The 19429-nt window shown below is 39.8% G+C and overlaps 1 protein-coding gene across 11 annotated transcripts in view; it reads left to right on the plus strand.

Moving 5' to 3' along the window:
- Window positions 1–19429, plus strand: part of dab1a (DAB adaptor protein 1a) — a 492903-nt gene that overhangs the window by 313713 nt on the left and 159761 nt on the right. Inside the window, exon 1 of one of the 11 annotated variants that reach the window (XM_037538014.1) lies at window positions 17263–17380. The exons of the other annotated variants lie outside the window; for them this stretch is intronic. The gene's annotated coding sequence lies outside the window, so the exon portion shown is untranslated. Of the gene's footprint in view, window positions 1–17262; window positions 17381–19429 lie in introns of those variants that run through there. 11 annotated transcript variants of the gene reach the window in all.

The raw sequence follows: 19429 nt of genomic DNA on the forward strand, positions 1-19429 counted from the left end.
AGTGCTGTGTGAACTCTCACAATGAAACCACTGGCCTCCAATATGAACATTCACTGGCCAGTACTGGAGCTCAATCTTTGTTTGTGCTTCTGTCAGGTTTGAATGTAATTTTTTTTGTGTCAAATTGAACAGTTCAGCCTGTCTTGCTGTAATACAAATAAGCAATAGTGCTGCGTTTACATGTTTTGAATGAAATAATACATCGTTCCATGTCTCATATTAGAATAAGTGTTATTAGGCAGCATAGGAAGCCATGTAAATGTTGCCATGGTGATATCATAGCAATAAAAATGGCACTCTTGTCTGTGTGCGGAGCAGTGTTGTTAGGCAGTAGTGTGAAAAATATTTACACACTCAAGTTTCATATAGCCTAACATTATACAAGAATGACAGTTCTTTCATTTTTAACGGTGTAATTTTGCAATGCTTGAATATTTAGAATTAAAAATGAAATAAATGTACTTTAAATTATGGTTTACATCCATATACATCTCAGGTTTGTACTGAAATTCACTGGTAGCAGTATTAAGCCATCTGTAGTAGGTTTTATTGTTTTTATAAATCAGATTGACTGACTGTGTGTGTATTTGGTCATGATGTTTGCCACATACTGAGAACAGGTGGCTGTTGCTACTAGCACCCCCTAACCTTTTCCAGTCTCTCCCTACCCACCTCTCTCCATCCCTTTCCCTTCTCTACTTCTCCCTCTTTCTCTCTCTATCTGGTTCAGGTTAATGTAATTTAAAGCAGTGATACATCAGACAGACACTGAGCTGAATGCTAACAGCACTGTGGTCCTTGCTGCAGCCTCAGGCAGCCTGCCAAGAGCATGCTCTGTGTGTGTGTGTGTGTGTGTGTGTGTGTGTGTGTGTGTGTGTGTGTGTGTGTGTGTGTGTGTGTGTGTGTGTGTGTGTGTGTGTGTGTGTGTGTGTGTGTGTGTGTTATTCTAGCTTTATCTTGTCTCTTGCTAGAACTGTCATTCCTTTTTGCCCCCTCTGTGTTGATGGCAGCCTAGCTGTTATGAAATGGCCACTGTTTTTCTCACCATTCCTTCTTTTCTACCTTCCCATCACTGCATCCTTAAAAATGTGCAGAAAACCATATAGTGATATACTGAAATGAAAATCTGTAACATACTTTAAATTTGTTTAATGGTTCATTGTTTTAAATATTATTTTTAAAAAGTTAGCATTAAAAATTAGTTTAAGTACTTTATCATAAAGCGACATAGGGCCAAAAACAGGAAAATGGTTACTGTATGTGGAACACGATATGTCCCACAGCATCTTTGAGAACTGTTGGTAATCCAAAACATTGGTTTTATTATCTTTCTAGTTATGCTCTGGGCTTTGACTGGGTTTTTTTCATCATTTCAACAACTATGACTACAGATGGCATCATCATGCTTTCTGTTATAATACTGAGTATTGATCGGGATATTGTGTTTAGGCCTGTTGTAATTAATACATAATGCAATTATTTGAGGTTATTGCAAAAATTTGAGATGATCGTACTTATTTAGCACTACAGTTTGCAGATTTTCTGCATCAGTCAGAATTACGTGACTTGGGCTGAGGCAAATAACTGTTCATTGGGACTTAATGGGGCTTATACAAACGTTCCACCTTCTGACATGGTACTCTAACAGATTTAGAGGGCTGTGCTGAGTAATATTTGTCTGTTTGTTAGCTATGTATCGGTGGAGTGGTGCCTCAACACTCTGCTCTGTTTCTATTATTGTTCTGTCTCTACGACAATATCTACAGTGACCTGTCAATCAAATTGCTGAAGTCAGTAGATGATTGCCACCATCGCATCATGTAATACGTCTAGTACTGATGGGAGGTGGGATATCCAATGTCTTTGCTGTAACACACATTATTAAGAGAATACATTAACTCTTCTAGTTAAGCACTTAAAATAATGTACACTATACATTTCTATGAAAGTTAATTGTGTTAATAGAGAGTTGGCCCTGGTTTGCTGTGCTTAAAGCCTCTATGCTTCTGGTGTGTTTGTTACTTTTCTGGTGTGTTCACTCTGCTGCTCAGACTGTTTAAGTTCAATTTCTTTATTTCATTATTATTTGTGATATCTTAGATTTTGACACTTCACTATAGGTTTATTTAATCGCTCTTTAGTTTGCCATTTTTGATGCAATTTTTAACCTTTTTTAGGTGAAAATTTTCAGTGAGCAAAATTCAGTGCATCCCTAGAATTAATGATTTACCCCACTGTGTTTTTTTTTGCACCGGCTTTTCCATTTGATACACCTCTAATGAGGGGGACTTCGAAATAATGTCTTCTGCTTTTTTCCTCCCCCTTTCTTCATTTAGGCAGCCTAATTTAGGGGTGTGTGTGTGTGTGTGTGTGTGTGTGTGTGTGTGTGTGTGTGTGTGTGTGTGTGTGTGCGTGTGTGTCCTTGCTTCCTGGATTAAGGCCAGCTTTTTCAGAGAACTGCATTAAGTTGAAATGAAATGATGAACCAAGAGAACGTGGTCCTGCACATTTGATATTAGAGAATTACGTCAACTTATCAGTTCATTAAAAGCAACGCGTAATTTAAAGTAGTTGTTATTTCAGGCAGAACTTTGAAGCTTTGAATTTGGCATAGAGAGCTGAAGATGAGAGCGGAGCGGCAGAGATCGAATTTGTGGTTAACACGTTTGCCTCCTTCAGTGAGATTTGCTTGGAAGGTCTTTCTGAAAGTGCAGCGGAAGGCTAGAAGCTGAAGGAGGATTAATGATCCCTTGCTTGTGCTTTAATCGCTACAGAGATCAGTCACCAAGACTGTGTGGACCCAACTGAGGTGGAACAGCTTTAGACAGAGCCCTAAAAGGACCAGGCTTGTTTTTGCTGTACATCGTCTGTAGTACATGAAAAAGGCCGGTATCATGAGCACGCTCAGAAACATTAGGGAATATACACCTACCATACAATCTCAGAGCTGGTCATGAGGTTACAGCAATACTGCAATGGGATCCTAAAGTGATTTACGCATTTACACAATTTCCCCTTATCCCAAATGCAGATGAACTACCAAAACTTATTTTCTTTTCTTTTAGTTTGCTTATGTTGTTATTGTCGTATATGTGTGGTTTCTAACACTGTACTACATACTGTTTTCTATAAAAAATGGACAAAAGTACCGAACACATTCAGGCTTACAGTGTATTTGGTCCATTTCCATTGATAGCAGTATGTATTACATTAGCAAGACACTGTGAGATCAAACTGCTGATTGGTGTGGCTCAAGCTTCTGTTACTTGTTGGCTACATTAGCTTCATCACTCCAGTGTAAAACTAAAGACACATACTTAAGTCAACATATCTTGGCTGATCAACTATATTTGAGCAAACTTGTTTTATTTCTGGCCAAAATATTGCTGCAATGAAATACCCCTGGCCTTTCCCATTTCTGCATTCTTTTTTCTTGTCGAAAGTGAACTCTAGAGACACTTTAAGAGAGAATGAGGGTTGTTGAGAGACGTGTTGAAAGACAAGAACCCTCACGTAAAGGGAGTGATGGAAATAATTACAAAAAGATGCAGATGAGTCAAAGAGAAGAGCAAAATGGGCAGACTGGAAGCAGTTTGTCCAGTTTGCTTACAGGGCCAGTGGATCAGTGATTGAAACATTTGTGTTGTCCTGCAACATCTGGACTTTACAGGCACAGTTGGCAGCAGAATAATGCTTGTAGCCTTCAGCTCCACATTTAGCACCATTGTCAAAGTTAAGCAAAGAGGCGCAAATGAAGGTGGACTGTTCCATCTGGTATCGGATCTTACTGCCTGCCTAACAGGCAAAGGTATGAACATCCTGCTGTTTGACTGCTTGACTATCGGTGGAGTGGTGCCTTAAGGCTCTGCTCTGTTTCTGTTATCGTTTTTGTCTGTAGGACAGTATCTGCAGTGACCTGTCTGTCAAATTGCTGAAGTAGATGGTTACCACCATTGCATTATGTAGTAGGTTCAGTACTGATGGGAGGTGGGATATCTGATGTCTTTGTTCTGTAACATGCATTAATAAGAATACGTTAACTCTTCTAGTTAAGCACTTACATTATACACTATATTGCCAAAAAGTATTCACTCACCCATCCAGATCATTGAATTCAGGTGTTCCAATCCATGGCCTCAGGTGTATAAAACCAAGCACCTAGGCATGCAGACTGCTTCTACAAACATTTGTGAAAGAATGGGTCACTCCTAGGAGCTCAGGGAATTCCAGCATGGTACCATGATAGGATGCCACCTGTGCTATCAGTAGTGTTATAACAAAGTGGAAACGATTGGGAACGACAGCAAAATGGCAGAGAGGGGACAGCGGATGCTGAGTCGTATAGAGTTCAGAGGTCACCAACTTTCTGCAGAGTCAATTGCTACACACCTCCAAACTTCATGTGGCCTTCAGATTAGCTCAAGAACGGTGCATAGAGAGCTTCATAGAATGGGTTTTCACTAGACTCTAGAGCAGTGGAGACGTGTTCTCTGGAGTATGAATCACACTTCTCCGTCTGGCAATCCAATGGACAAGTCTGGGTTTGGCGGTTGCCAGGAGAACAGTACTTATCTGACTGCATTGTGCCAAGTGTAAAGTTTGGTGGAGGGGGGATTATGGTGTGGGGTTGTTTTTCAGGAGTTAGACTCAGCCAAATAGTGAATTAGTGAAAGAACTCTTAATGCTTCAGCAGACCAAAAGGTTTTGGCCAATTTCATGCTCCCAACTTGGTGGGAACGGTTTGGGGATGGCCCCTTCCTGTTCCAACATGACTGCACGCCAGTGCACAAAGCAAGGTCCATAAAGACTTCAATGAGCAAGTTTGGTGTGGAAGGACTTGACTGGCCTGCCCAGAATCCTGACCTTAACCTGATTAGAACACCTTTGGGATGAATTGGAGTGGTCTTCTCGACCACACAAATACGCTTCTGGAAGAAAAAACACACTCCTAAACCTTGTGGAAAGCCTTCCCCGAAGAGTTGAAGCTGTTATAGCTGTGAAGGGTGGACCGACATCATATTAAATACTATGGAGTCAGAATGGGATGTCACTCGATTTCATACGCATGGGAAGGCTGATGAGCGAATACTTTTGGCAATATAATGTATGTCTAGAAGTTTCCAGACATTTGTTCATCCAACATTTCTATGAAAGTTAAAGGTGTTGATAGGGAGCTGGCCCCCAGTTTGCTGTGCTTAAAGCCTCTACTCTTCTGGAAAAGCTTTTCTGTTGATGTTGAGAGCTGATTTCATTCATCCAGAAGAACAGAATCCACAAGGGGTGTCTGAAGTAAGGAGGTGAGCTACGTCCAAAAGAATCCAAAGTGTCTTTCAAAGCAGGGTCAGGAGGCTTATGGACAGTTTCTTTCCTGGTGTTCTAGACAGTTTCTTTCCTGGTGTTATGTACCTTGGAAACTGTACATTTTTGTGAGATATTTTGCGTTATGTATTGACTGACCTTCACTGGCCATACTACCTGGAATATTTAGAATGGAAATATACACTTACCAAGCACTTTATTAGCAATGCCTCCTTGTATTTGTACTCAATGTCCATTTAATAAGCTCCACTTATCATATAAGAGCATTTTGTAGTTCAACAATTACAGACTGTAGTTCATCTGTTGCTTTGCATACTTTCACTCTGTTCTTCAATGGTCAGGACCCCCACAGAGCAGGTATTATTTGGTTGTGGATCATTCTCAGCACTGCAGTGACACTAACTTGATAGTGACTTGTTGATGTGTGTTGCACTGGTATGTGTGGATCAGATATAGCAGTGCTGCTGGAGTTTTTAAACATATCCACTTACTGTCCACTCTATTAGACACTTCTACCTTGTTGGTCCACCTTGTAGATGTAAGATGGCTCATCTACTGCTGCATGGTTTATGTTTGTCATCCTCTAGTCCTTCATCAGCGGCAGCACGACTCGTCTTCAATCTGCCCAAGTTCAGCCACGTCACCCCATTGCTACGCTCCCTTCACTGGCTTCCCGTAGCTGCGCGTATCAGATTTAAAACCCTAATGCTTGCCTACAAATCCAAAAATGGACCAGCCCCTACCTACTTGATGGCAATGGTGAAATCTCGAACTGTACCACGAGCCCTTCGAGCTTCGAGTACAGCTTGGCTTGACCCGCCATCCTTCAAGGTGCACGGAAGACGAGCGTCGAGAATGTTCTCTGTACTGGCACCCAGGTGGTGGAATGAACTCCCACTGGCTGTCCGAACAGTAGAGTCTCTTGCTGTCTTCAAACGTAGACTGAAGACTCATCTCTTTACACAGCACTTAAATGAGTATTGAATTATAAGCTGCACTTATTTTATTGTACTGCACTCTGTATTGTAGTTTATTGTATTATCTTATTGTTATTTTATTGCATTGGATGGCACAGAGTTCTGCGTTCAACTCTATTTCTTTTTCTCTTGGTGTCTGCAGTGACATTTTGTTTCTAGCAGCATCTGCGCTCAGGACTTTCTTTTTCTCTGACCTATTGGTAACTAGCAAAGATACTTTCTCTAGATTGACAAAGCACTTCTTGTAAGTCGCTCTGGATAAGAGCATCTACTAAATGCTGTAAATGTAAATGTAGTCCTTCATCAGTGATCACAGGATGCTACTGGATATTTGGTTGGTGGACTATTCTCAGTCCAGCAGTAACTCTGAGGTGATTAAAACTCCAGCAGCACTGCTTGTACCAGCACAACACATGCTAACACAACACAACCACTTCAGCACTTCACTCACTGCAGTGCTGACAGTAATCCACCACCCAACTCTAATACCTGCTCTGTGGTGGTCCTGTGGGGGTCCTCACCAATGAAGAACATTGTAAAAGTGTCCTAAGAAAGCATGCAGAGAAACAGATGGACTACAGTCTGTAATTGTATAACTACAAAGTGCACCTATTCAGTATATGGAGCTGGTAAAAATGGACAATGGGTGTAAATACAGGGTGTTCTTAATAAAATGCTCAGTGAGTGTATAGCCTATATTTATTATAGGTCTTCCTTCAGTTCTCTGATCTCCTCCTGCGTGCAGTCAGCTACTACATCACTGTTTCTTTGCTATTCCTTTATCCATGGTTTGCTAATGATTTAGTGCAGAAGCAAAGCAAACACTAAACTATACCCTGTACATTTGCCTAGTGTGCCCAGAAATATAGTCAGTGTATTATCCATCCATATTGCGTAGCAATTCTGATACATTTTATTTTAGGGAATGTCTAGTGATTCTGATGAGAACAAGAAGCAAAATGAGAAATGGTGAGATCGAAGAGATGAGAGAAGGGGGAGAATTTCATTCACACTCCACTAAATGTGCTCTTTATGGGCCAAGTCACTGAAATGACAGGCCTCGTCCCTGGAGACAGAAAGTGGACCTCATAACCCCTCGCTCCCTCTCGTTCTTGCTCTCTCTATTTCTTTCGCTCACTCTGTCTTCCTCACTTGTCCTCTTCCTCTAGCCTTTTGCATGGTAAATGTGGAGCAAAGAAGAGCGCAAACAGCTTTGACATTTTTGTCTGTGTGTGCCAAAGAACTCACTCCCTCTCTCGTTCTCCCCTCTTTCCTTTTTTTAATTTCTCTTTCTCTCCGGAGAGGGATTTCCATCCACTTGTTTGTTTGTTTTTTTTTAACGATTCAAAAAAGTGTACATTAAAAATGGATGGAAGCCTTACATTCGAAAAAATGGCGAAATATTTTCACACTTGGGGTGGATGGGGTGGAAAGTTGGTTTATCAGTTAGGGAGAAATGTGAAAATGCTGATGGATACAGATTTCTTTGAATGGGTCATGATGCAACAAGAATGAATCATTTTTTCTGCTCTTTCTGACAGTGACAAACATAGCAGCAGAAAATCATCAGCTGTGTCTCAAACCATGCATGCCATACTAAATTGTATGCCAAAGTGGTGCACCACCAATGATACTGTTACTATTTTGAACATACTGTTTAGTACAGTATGCCTACTGGGACACTAGATCTAGACGAAGTGGAACAACGTGTCCATTCCTCGTTAAGTCCCACTTCCCCCTCCACTTGGCATCTCCAAACTCTTAGGTCTACAGCTGTGTGATGTTATTTTGAAAAATATGTTAGTCAGCTGACAGAAACACTGATTATTGTGCATTTTCCTTTACCAGTTTTTAGAAATTTGTGTCAAATTTAGTGAAATGTTTTCATTAGACAGAAACAGGGATCCTATTGAATGACACTACAGTGTGCACAAGTGTTAGCTTTCTTGTAGCTTTATTCATATTATGTCTTCTTAATTACCGTGTGTTTTAGAGGATCCAATGATATTTGGGGGAAGAATGAACACGGACTGTCAGATGGATTCAGAAATCAAAATTTCTGAACTTACAAAAATCTGTTTGATGTTTGCAAATACACTGTATTGCCAAAAGTATTCACTCGTCTACCTTCACACACATATGAAATTGTGTGAGATCACATTCTTAATCCATAGGGTTTAATATTATTTCGGTCCACCCTTTGCAGCTATAACAGCTTCAACTCTTCTGGGAAGGCTTTCCACAAGGTTTACGAGTGTGTTTATGGGAATTTTTGACCAGGCCTGGCTCGCAGGCTCCTCTCTAATTCATCCTAAAGGTGTTCTATCAGGTTGAGGTCAGGACTCTGTGCAGGCTTACATCCATGTCTTTATGGACCTTGCTTTATGCACTGGTGTGCAGTTATGTTGGAACAGGAAGGGGCTGTCCCCAAACTGTTCCCACAAAGTTGGGAGCATGAAATTCTCTTGGTCTGCTGAAGCATTGAGTTTCTTTCACTGGAACTAAAGGGCTGAGCCCAACTCCTGAAAAACAGCCCCACACCATAATCCCCCCTCCATCAACCTTTACACTTGGCACAATGCGGTCAGATAAGTACCGTTCTCCTGGCAACCGCCAAACCCAGAGTCATCCATTGGATTGCCAGTCAGAGAAGCGTGATTAGTCACTCCAGAGAACACGTCTCCACTGCTTTACACCATTGCATTCCATGCTTTGCATTGCGCTTGGTGATATAAGGCTTGGATGCAGCTGCTCGGCCATGGAAACTCATTCCATGAAGCTCTCTACACTGTGCTTGAGCTAATCTGAAGGCCACATGAAGTTTGGAGGTCTGTAGTGATTGACTGTGCAGAAAGTTGGCGACCTCTGCGCACTATGCGCCTCAGCATCCGCTGACCCCACTCTGTCATTTTACATGACCTAGTAACGAGGAAACTTTGCTCCTGGGCTTGTTGCACAGGTGACGTCCTATCACGGTACCATGCTGGAATTCACTGAGCTTCTGAGAGCGACCCATAATTTCATAAATGTTTGTAGAAGCAGTCTGCAGGCCTGGGTGCTTGGTCTTATACACCTGTGGCCATGGAAGTGATTGGAACGCCTGAATTCAATGATTTGGATGGATGAGTGAATACTTTTGGCAATATAGTGTATATCCCCATGGTATGTAAAACCCTATACAGTTCCTAAGGTCTAAATAAATGCTTTGTGTTTGGTTAGCAATGGCCTGTACTTCCCTCTGTTTTGTAGATGTAGTTTATGATCATGTAAGTAAAACCCCAATTCTAATGAAATTGGGACGTTGTGTAAAACATAAATAAAAACAGAATATGATGATTTGCAGATCCTTTTCAACCTATATTCAATTGAATACACTACAAAGACAAGATATTTAATGTTCAAACTGATAAACTTCAATATTCACTCATTTTGAATTTGATGCCCGCAACACATTCCAAAGAAGTTGGGACAGGGGCACTCTCTAGGGGACATTCGAATGTACACTTTTTCTTTGACAAATACTCATGTTGAATTTTTTGTTTGTTAATTTTTTCTTAATGTGTACAGGACAGGACTTTAGCAAAACCACATTAGACGCAGAGTTTCTAATATGGGCATGACATATGGCTTTGGAAGTCTTTCTAACACCCAGTAAAATGTTGGCTGTTTTCTGGCTCCGTGTTGAGGAGTGTAGATGCTGGAAGGCTTAGAGTTGTGTTATTTAAAGAGTGGGTGTGTAGTGTAGAGATGACGGTGAAGGCGATTGGAGGTTCCAGGTGTTAGAGTGCATTTAATTACCCTCATGGCAGATTAACGAGACAAACTGCGCTACACTCGCACACCGCTTCACACACCCAGGTGGGACTAATTACCTTTCAGCACTAAAGCACCCCCCCCCCCCCCCCCATAATCTCTCAGAAAAGTCTTGTACAGCTCCCTCCTTTTGACATTACGATTGACACAGTCTGCCACAGTCCACACTGCATCACATACTCATGCACACACACACACACACACACACACACACACACACACACACAGAGGGTGTACCACAGACTGTCCTCCGGAACACACACAGCCTTTAATAACATTACTATCTAAAGATTAATTAAACTCTTTCTCTCTGTCTCTCATTGCCCTGTAGGGACAAGCACACAGCCATAACAGATGGCTCAAAACAGAGGCTCATCGTGTTAAGCAGCGTAGCTATTCCATCGCACATCCATCACCATAATAAACTAATTTCTTTGTGTTTGTGTCCCTTTCGGTCATGGCCTTTCTCAGAGGAACGCAAAAGCCTTGACTCATTGCTTAACTTCACAAGCTCTTGCTATTCAAATATTAATTTTTAAACAAGTAGTTTGTTTTCAGATATCCCAAAAGAAAAAATATTTGTCACAAGTGAAAGAAAAATACGTAAGCTTAACCCCTAAATACCATCCTTATTACCTATTAAAGCTTATTATTCAGTACCTACAGGGACTACATTGCAAACAGGTTAACAGTGTGTATTACAACCTGCTGGTGAGCCCTGCCCATTTAAAGGGTTGAATATTGGTTTACTGTACACAGCTGTAGCATAAAAGGTAATCTTGTTTGCTAGGTTGACTCTGCACAGCTTTGTGCTGTTTTTGTTTGAAATGTTTGCATATAGAACTCGTCACAGACACAATATCAGCTACTCTCTTTAAAAAGAAGGTTGTACAAGGGTTCTTTAGTAAAGACACTGGTTCTGTGTAGAACCATGAACATTCAGAGATGTGTTTGCATGCTTAATGTGCTTCTTGAGATTGATGGAGGATGTGTTGTATATGGTTCTATATAGAACCTTTTTGAAAATGGTTCTTACGTTGTTACAAGTTTGACATCTTGGGGGTCATCAGGATGTTTTTTGGCAAATGTGAGTCGAGTTTTTGTATTCTTTGGTCAGCAGTGATTCGTGCCTTACAACTCTCACATGGATATCATTTTTTGCCAGTGTCTTATTGTGGAATTGTTGTTTTTATTGGCCTTCACTGAGGCAAGAGAGGCCTGCAGTTATTTGCATGTTCATCTGGCTTCTCTTGTGACCTCCTGGATGAGTCATTGTCGTGCTCTTGCTGAAATTTTGGTAGGCTGGTCACTCCTGGAAAGGTTCACTACTGTTTCAAGTTTTTTCTATTTGTGTATTATGGCTCTCACTGTGGTTTGCTGAAATCTCAGAGCCTTAGCAATGACTTTGTAACCCTTTCCAGACTAGACTAGGTGGATTTCAATGACTGTTTCATATCTGTATTTGAATCTCTTTAGAACGTGACATCTTTTTTGAGAACTTCCATCCTACTTCATATTGCCAGACAGGTTCTGTTTTAGTGACGCTTAGATTCAACAGGTCTGGCAGTAAGAGTGATGTGGATGGTGAAACTGAACCAGATAGTTATTTGAATTTGGCTCCCTGTTTGATTTAGTAGCTAAAGGGGGCAGTTACTTTTTCACAAAGGGCCAGGTAGGGCTGAAAAGCATTTTTCTTTCATTAAATGAAGTAGTCATTCAAAAACAGTATTTTAGGTTTACTTGGGTTTCTTTGTGGTGTTTGAACCAGATGAGCTTTTCAATCTAAATACATACATACGTTAATCAAACTAATTACGATTAATGAAAAGAAAGATTTTATTTTTACCATAAAGTAAAAGAAAAAACATTAGTGCAATGAAATTCAGATATCGTTGCTATTGGAACAAAACCTGATCTCCCCAAAATGGAAACTTTACAGGTAAAAGAAAAAACTTGATTAACTCAAAATGGAAGTTACTGCAAAGGGTAACTTTATACTATTTCTGTTGGTTCATTCATTGTGAGATTTTAACATAATGCAAAAGGTTTCAAATTATGTAAAAAAAAAAAAAAAGGTTTTTGATCAGTGACGATTTATTTCACTGTTCATTTATTATGACATATGGATTATGCTTTTGATCAATATGTGTGCAAAAACAAAATATTGTTTTAAATTTAGACGCTGTGTTACAACTAACCCTGCCTTGTGGGGAGTTTCTTTGACTGTGAGTAACTAAGTGATGGCAAAACACTTAGGATGACAGGTTATTTTTATGGTAGAAAACAGGATGAATCTGAAACAACAGGTTCAGTTCTACTGCAGCCTGTTTGGCTACATATCCACATTACACTTTACCCTGTTTTAGTTTGTGCCTGACTGTCTCCTTTGAGTACAGTCATTATACATTCTGCATTTGCTAAAATAACATATTCAAGAAGAGACAGGAGGGAAAATATATATATGACTATAAAATGACTAATGACTATAATATATATATATGACTATAAAAATGATTATACTTGATATAGTCAAACTGTATTGTGACATAATTTATCATGTTGGCAACTTATTGTCATATTGCCCACCTCTACCACACAGCTGTATTCGTGGTGCATTCACTCTGTCTCTCTTACAGGTGTTGTCTCTGTCCCAAATGCGTTTATGGGCACACACACTCTGACTGTGATAGAGATGACACGAGTCCTTGTAGAGTGTCTGGCTGCAGGCAGTGCTGCAGGTGACAGGAGCGCTTCTCCAAAACACAACTGTTCCCATCCATCTGGCAGAGCAGGGACAAGGAATGAGGGTCTTCAGCGGCAGTAGAAGGGGAGTGTGTGTGTGCGTGTGTGTGTATGTGTGTTTGAAGGGTAGTTTGTAACACAGATGAAGAAATGCTTTAGTGCGAGTATCCCCCTGGCTTCCTCATGCTTATCTTAAGTTGCTGTTTCTCTAGCCCCTTCAGGCTCCCGTCTGTGGAGTGCTTGACAGAGCAGGTGGTCCAGATAGAGCAGAGCCAGCGTCCCCTCCAGAGGCTCTCAAAACACACACACACACACACACACACACACACACACACACACACACACACTCTCTCTCTCTCTCTCTCTCTCTCTCTCTCTCTCTCTCTCACCCTGTCCAGACACAGTCTTCTAGCTCTCCTTTCCCACTGGCCCTGTGAGACTGGAGTGTAGAGAAAGCTTTGGAGTTTACAGATTGGCTGTAGAGCAGAGCTCTGAGGGGGATTCAGTGTAGGATATACTGCACTGACTGATTCAACATCAGTAGAGACATTCATTCATTCATTCATTCATTCATTCATTCCTCAAGTTTTTTCTTTTTCTTCTTTCTTTCCTTCTTTCTTTCTTTTTTCTCCTCTTTACATACCATTCTGCTGCTCTCCAGACTTTGTTCTTTCTTTCTTTCTCTCTTTCTTTCTTTTTCTTCTTTATATACCATTCTGCTGCTCTGCAGACTACTGCTGTTTTTTCTTTCTTTTTTCTTTCTCTCTTTAATTAATTTCTACCTTCAGACTTCAGACATTCCTTTCTTACTTCATTTCTTTCTTTCTTTCTTTTTCTTTCTTTCATTTTCTTTCTTTCTTTTTCCTCTTTATATACCATTCTGCTGCTCTCCAGACTCTTTATCTGTCTTTTTTTCTTTATTTTTATTTCTCTAATTAATTTATTCCTACCTTCAGACATCAGACATTTCTTCCTTACTTCAATAATTTCTTTCTGTCTTTCTTCCTTCTTTTTCCTCTTTATATACCATTCTGCTGCTCTCCAGACTCTTCATCTATCTCTTTCTTTCTCTTTCTTTCTCTCTTTAATTAATTTCTTCCTACCTTCAGACTTCAGGCGTTTCTTCCTTACTTCATTAATTTCTTTCTTTTTCCGCTTCATATTATCGTTCTGCTGCTCTCCAGACTCTTTCTTTCTTTCGTTTTCCTCGTTATATACCACCCTGCTGCTCTCCAGACTCTTTCTCTTTTTCTTTCTTTTTCTTTTTCCTCGTTATATACCGTTCTGCTGCTCTCCAGACTCTTTCATTCTTTCATTTTCCTCTTCATATACCATTCTGCTGCTCTCCAGACTCTTTCTTTCTTTCGTTTTCCTCGTTATATACCACCCTGCTGCTCTCCAGACTCTTTCTCTTTTTCTTTCTTTTTCTTTTTCCTCGTTATATACCACCCTGCTGCTCTCCAGACTCTTTCTCTTTTTCTTTCTTTTTCTTTTTCCTCGTTATATACCACCCTGCTGCTCTCCAGACTCTTTCTCTTTTTCTTTCTTTTTCTTTTTCCTCGTTATATACCACCCTGCTGCTCTCCAGACTCTTTCTCTTTTTCTTTCTTTTTCTTTTTCCTCGTTATATACCACCCTGCTGCTCTCCAGACTCTTTCTCTTTTTCTTTCTTTTTCTTTTTCCTCGTTATATACCACCCTGCTGCTCTCCAGACTCTTTCTCTTTTTCTTTCTTTTTCTTTTTCCTCGTTATATACCACCCTGCTGCTCTCCAGACTCTTTCTCTTTTTCTTTCTTTTTCTTTTTCCTCGTTATATACCACCCTGCTGCTCTCCAGACTCTTTCTCTTTTTCTTTCTTTTTCTTTTTCCTCATTATATACCACCCTGCTGCTCTCCAGACTCTTTCTCTTTTTCTTTCTTTTTCTTTTTCCTCGTTATATACCGTTCTGCTGCTCTCCAGACTCTTTCTCTTTTTCTTTCTTTTTCTTTTTCCTCGTTATATACCGTTCTGCTGCTCTCCAGACTCTTTCTCTTTTTCTTTCTTTTTCTTTTTCCTCGTTATATACCGTTCTGCTGCTCTCCAGACTCTTTCTCTTTTTCTTTCTTTTTCTTTTTCCTCATTATATACCACCCTGCTGCTCTCCAGACTCTTTCTCTTTTTCTTTCTTTTTCTTTTTCCTCATTATATACCACCCTGCTGCTCTCCAGACTCTTTCTCTTTTTCTTTCTTTTTCTTTTTCCTCGTTATATACCACCCTGCTGCTCTCCAGACTCTTTCTCTTTTTCTTTCTTTTTCTTTTTCCTCGTTATATACCACCCTGCTGCTCTCCAGACTCTTTATCTGTCTTTGTTTCTTTTTCTTTTTTCTTTCTCTCTTTAATTAATTCCTTCCTATGTTCAGACTTCAGACAGTTCTTCCTTACTTCATTAATTTCTTTCTTTCTTTCTTTCTTCACCTCACCTCACCTCAGATACTGTTCTGTTTCTCTCCAGACTCTGTTCTTGCTTCTTCATTGTAGATGCAGTGAGTGAATGTTTGTTCATCTCACTAAATGCAGGGCCCGTTTTTTGTTGTAATGCTCTCTCCTTGTCTCAAGAGCAGGAAGCCTAGACAAAAGGATAATAGAGAATGAGACGGACAGAAAAAGAGGGCAGAAAAAACTCAGGTTGCATGCTAAAGAGTTATCTGAATGAGGAATGCAATGAAAGGGGCCCGTTATTCTCACAGGCGTTCTTTCTGACCTAGGATTTTGTTCCTGAACAGTGCTTGAATCCATATGAGCTCCCATGTGATTGAATTCGTCTTGGTTTTCAAAGGAAACAAGTTCAAGAATTTGGGATTTGAAAGGTGCTGTAATTGGGGTAGTGCTGTTACTATTACTATGCATTTTCATCCTCTCTCTTTCCCTGTTAGCTGATGTGTGGCTGAAGTTTGACTTCATAAGATAAAGGAGGATAATGCTTTATTCATGAAAATAGTGACTCCATAGCAACATGGAAATGCTCTCTCCAATCCACCCACTCACATTAATCATCTCTCTCTCCACCACTGTGGGCTAACCAGGTACTTTGTCCTGTGTGTGTAAGATATGTATTTGGAAATGAATCCTGTGCTAAAAGAGTGCAGCTAACCCTTAGAAGTGTTATAATAATCTATTTTAAATATGTGTAATTACATAATAATTACATTGTTAGTCTTAGTTTTTTAGTTATTTTCACCTTTCAGGTAAATGATTTCCCTGCTCAGGTACATCTGATTCAACTCGTCATTAATTGGTAGGTTTAGTAGGTAAACATTTTATTAGATTCAAATCATCATAAAGTCTCCTACCTGTGAACACAAATGTGGTGTTGAGTTATAGCACATTTGTGTTTTCAGCTTTTTCAGTATCTTAAAGCAATTAAATAGAAATTGTGCACTTTTAAACTCTTTGAGAACACTGTTGGTTCCAAAACGCACTTTGTCATATTCTTCATAACTTTCATATTTCACATTCAAAAGGTGGATGTCATGAGCTGTAATTGTCTGCTTTCCAGTCAAATACATGGGTAATGTAATTTTAAACCCTTATAAGAAAAGAAGCTGAACTCATTTTTTTGTCTACTGAAAGTCGACCCCTTTTTCCACAAATCTGGCAGATTGTGTCTCTTCAGTGATCTGTGCTGTAAAAATTAATATCTTCATTGCAGATATTTTGATTTGATTTATCTCCGCTTCTTTCAGTGACAAATGAGAAATAATTGGAATTAAATTACAAAATGCTTGTATTATGACCAGTGATAACTTCTAATGGGATAAACTAATAGAGGAGCTGCTGAATTTCCAGGCACCATGGATTAACATGAGGAGTGTCTTTGGTTGGCACAGCCAGTTGGAGAAGGTGAGAGAGTTCAGAAGGCCGTGGAGACTCTGAGGTCTGGCAGATCTCCAGCAAAATGACCTTGCCTCAGTCCACACATCTCTGTCTCCCTCTCCCTCTGCCCTCTCACTCTCCCATGGAGCTTTGTGGCACATTTGGCATTCCATCAATATGAATTCTGATGCATGACCTGGCAACCCAAACGAACACAGACAGACCATGGCCCAGATGTTTCTGAGACTCCATGTAAGACAGAGTGTACGTGTGTGTTGGTCAGGGTGTGAAGGAGCAGTGGCCTTCAGAATTGGCTTTTTGGAGCAGATTCAAAGATGGTGTAAGTAAGACTCTTTCAAAGCCCCTATTAAGAGCACTTGTTTAACATTTTGCTGTAAAGGGCAAGCACTGGCTGTTTGCACTTCTTTAATCTACCTCCCATATGTCCCAGTGTAAACACAGCTATGTTAACTTAAGCTATATTTAATTACAGTGCGGTCTGTAAGTAATTGGCCACTGATGCCGTTTTTCTTTTTTTCTCTGTATTCCAGCACATTGGATTTGAATTGATTGAGGATAGTATGGGGGGATAGAAAGCAACTGCTCATGACCCAAAGCTCATCACTTCATCTGTGAAGCAAACGGGCATGTCCATGTATGGATGCCTTTGTTGATGTGAGTACCAACAGAAGCAGCAGGGTCAGTTTGAAGTCTATGGGAGCATCTTAATGGTTGAAAGTACAGTTGGGCATCTTTTGTGGACAAGTTATTAGAAAATCAGAAATGATTAGTCAGTTTATATTGTGGTTTATTCATACGTTTCCTAACAAAAAAGCTTTTGTTATAAAAAAAAGTACAAACAGTAGACTACATGAAACACATTGTTTTTCAAGCTAACTCACTTTAAAACACTTATACAACAAGCCTTTCAGAGCGAGATGCAGTGACTAGATTGAAAAAAGTGCACCCTGTCTCACAAAATCTAAGGTTTTAGTTGAAGCTGCACAGAATTTCTTTCATGCTGGGTTTATTTTTTTTGTAGCTTGTTTGTGATCGGTCAGTTTGCAGGCCTATTCAATGACTCCTCGTGTCAAAGTCAGTTATTCTTGATCACATTACAGCGTAAAACTCTGCCTATAGCAATGGTAACTTAGCAACACTGCGACACCACAGGTTCAGTTTGTGTTCTGAGAGATTATTTCAATTAAAGTTCACAAGTTAACTAGGTTGTTATGTAACAGTCTACTCGTGTCCATCCCTAGTTCACTTCCAGCCTAATGCTTCAGAACTCTGTGAATGATGTCTCAACGTGCAGGACGATGAAACAAAACAAAGAACTGTGGACTTTAAGACTAAACAAAAATCTAAAATGAATAAGCACTTATAAACGACTGCATTACAGGTCTGCCAGAGAATCGTCATGGAGGATACCCAGCACCAGCTAATGTGTGTGGGTCACAGATGTCAGGGAGTCATTGACTGCACAGGATTTTCAACCAGAACTAAATGTCAATTTTATTTAATTATTGTTAATTTGGCCAATTTCGCATGCTTCCCAGAAATGGACTACATCAAAAACCTGATACAGATGTAATTATGACTGAAGCTGACATTGTACACTTTAATATAGTGATTACTTCATTTCAAATGCATTGTGCTGAAGTACAACCACTGTCCAATTAGCAGATTGCACAGTATTGCTGCAGTGAAGAATAGTACCACAAATTTTTAAAGGGCTCATCCTACATTATCCTTTTACATGTTTCTCTTTGAGATCCACAGATGTTTGTTTGGGTTTATGTACCAAGAATGATCATAATTCATTATTATTTTTCCAGCCTATTTTTCTAGCCCTGAAAATTTAACAAGTTGTTTGTTACTTTAAAACTGATGTATGTAAATGACTTCAGCTCTGGTTGGTGACTTCGGCTCTGGTTGCCTTTATCAAAAAGTAGTCTGGGCTGAATCACTCATTGTAACTTCAATGTGAACAGGCGGGGCTACATTATTGCAGGCTGGATGGGTGGATGAATACAAGTTTGCTGGTTTCTGAGACGTCACAGAAATAGTTAACTCTCAAAATGGGCTGTTTTTGCAGCTGTATATGTATATTGTATATTCTGTATATTGACTGTATGGATTTGAATCTTTAGAAACTTTAGTAACTTTTTTTACTACATCAAACTTAGATAAATATAAGATAAAAAATAGATAAATATAAGCTATGGAATGGGCCCTTTAAACAGTAAAGTATGTATTCACAACATAAAACATAATCCACCATGAGCAGCTCAGTGATGTAGCAGCATCTTCCTTTTGCTGTGGCTGGCTTAATTTCACATGCATATTAATATGCAGAATGTCTGTGTTTGATAGCATTGTTTTTCCCCCCTAAAACTGAACACTGCACAATTGGCTATGCCTGTCTTTGCCACTTGGGGGCCCATGCGAAATGGCCACTATTAGCCCAATTGGCTCTTAATGAGCTAAGGTGGTTTGTGCTGAAGTTGATTGTGTTAATTAAGCTATACTGCTTAATCTGTTTCATTTATTTTAAGCACTTTCCCCCCGTATATCCACTAGTGGCCCATCCTGAGATGTTAAGGGTGTGTATGCGTTAACCAGAAAGCACACTAGAGAATATGCATGGTTGTAAAAGCCGTCTAAATCCTTTAAAATTACACCAGCGGCCTCTAACCGGAGATTCTGTGTCTGACTTCAAGT

Source organism: Pygocentrus nattereri, chromosome 4 (genome assembly GCF_015220715.1).
Source record: "Pygocentrus nattereri isolate fPygNat1 chromosome 4, fPygNat1.pri, whole genome shotgun sequence".
Lineage (NCBI taxonomy): Eukaryota > Metazoa > Chordata > Actinopteri > Characiformes > Serrasalmidae > Pygocentrus > Pygocentrus nattereri.